Source organism: Arvicola amphibius, chromosome 5 (genome assembly GCF_903992535.2).
Source record: "Arvicola amphibius chromosome 5, mArvAmp1.2, whole genome shotgun sequence".
NCBI classification, from domain to species: Eukaryota; Metazoa; Chordata; class Mammalia; order Rodentia; family Cricetidae; genus Arvicola; species Arvicola amphibius.
In genome coordinates, this window is record NC_052051.1 from 54,143,450 (window position 1) to 54,143,651 (window position 202).

Genomic DNA, 202 nt, shown 5'->3' on the forward strand with positions numbered 1-202 from the left:
ATGCTAGCCTCAAACCTGCTACACAGCCAAGGATGACCTTGTAGTGTTGGGATTACAGGTGTGTGTCAATATGTCTGCCTTAGCTACAAGTATTGAACAGTATGGATTAACAGATGAAATATTTCTATCACCAATGAAAGCTCTATAGTAACAGTTTAGAGACCCCGATTCTCCATTCCATGAGGGGAAAAAGCCAACAGTA